The following is a 950-nucleotide window of genomic DNA, read 5'->3' on the forward strand; positions in this document are numbered from 1 at the left end:
CAGAAGAAAAGTAGGGAGCAAGGAGGCCTTTTGGGCAAGCATGTGGAAGTGAATATCAAGAACATGAAGACGGCCATGCAGCTTTGGTGAACACACTAAAGTTCTATTAAGCAAGTACAAACCCTTGCAATTTGAGTGGGTTCAGCATTTAAGCAAATACAAACCCTTGCAATCTGATTAGGTTCGTCATAAACATTCTATGGCCTTGGATATAAAGCAATCAATATGCTTTGCATTCCAAGCCAAGAACGGGAGATTAAACTGTATGCCTTGGACATAAAGCAAGCAATATGCTTTGCATTCCAAGCTAAGAACGGGAGATGAAAGTGTATGTAAGCCATAATGATAGATTATACTATGTGTAGACGTACATATAGTGTCCATGTAGAAAGCTCTCAATAATTGATCTTGCATTTGTGACGAGTCAAAATCCAAGAAACTTCTTCTTTGAATGAGACATCCCAACCAATGGGGTAATTAGAGGTTGAACTAACTGACCATGAGGAAACGTTTGACCAGACCATAGATGTGAGTGCCAACCATAATGAGAAAGGGGCAAAAGACGTGGCTTTGCCAAATTGATACGTAAACTAGCAGCAAGACCAGAAAGTGACAATGCATCTATAATTGTTTGCACATCTTGGGGTGGATTATGCGGAAAAAATAACATTTGTGTAAGCCTCAACCACAAAACATGAGGCATCTGGGATGGAAACAGATGTTTTTGAGTTATAATTGAAAAAGAACTCCATGATAAACAATTGCTTTTCATTATGTTGACAAACTCAATTATTTAAGGGAAAGCTTTCTTTTGAATAGTTTCAAAATTGAACTCAATTTACACTGCATTTCTAAAGTTTACCAGCTAATTGACTCAAAAACTTGTGTGTAAGCTAGAGCCAACTATTATTGGCTTACGTTTCTATGAACAAGTATAGCTGCCCAAATTC

The sequence above is a fragment of the Adiantum capillus-veneris genome, chromosome 7 (genome assembly GCF_014529385.1).
Source record: "Adiantum capillus-veneris isolate H3 chromosome 7, ASM1452938v2, whole genome shotgun sequence".
Taxonomy (NCBI): Eukaryota; Viridiplantae; Streptophyta; class Polypodiopsida; order Polypodiales; family Pteridaceae; genus Adiantum; species Adiantum capillus-veneris.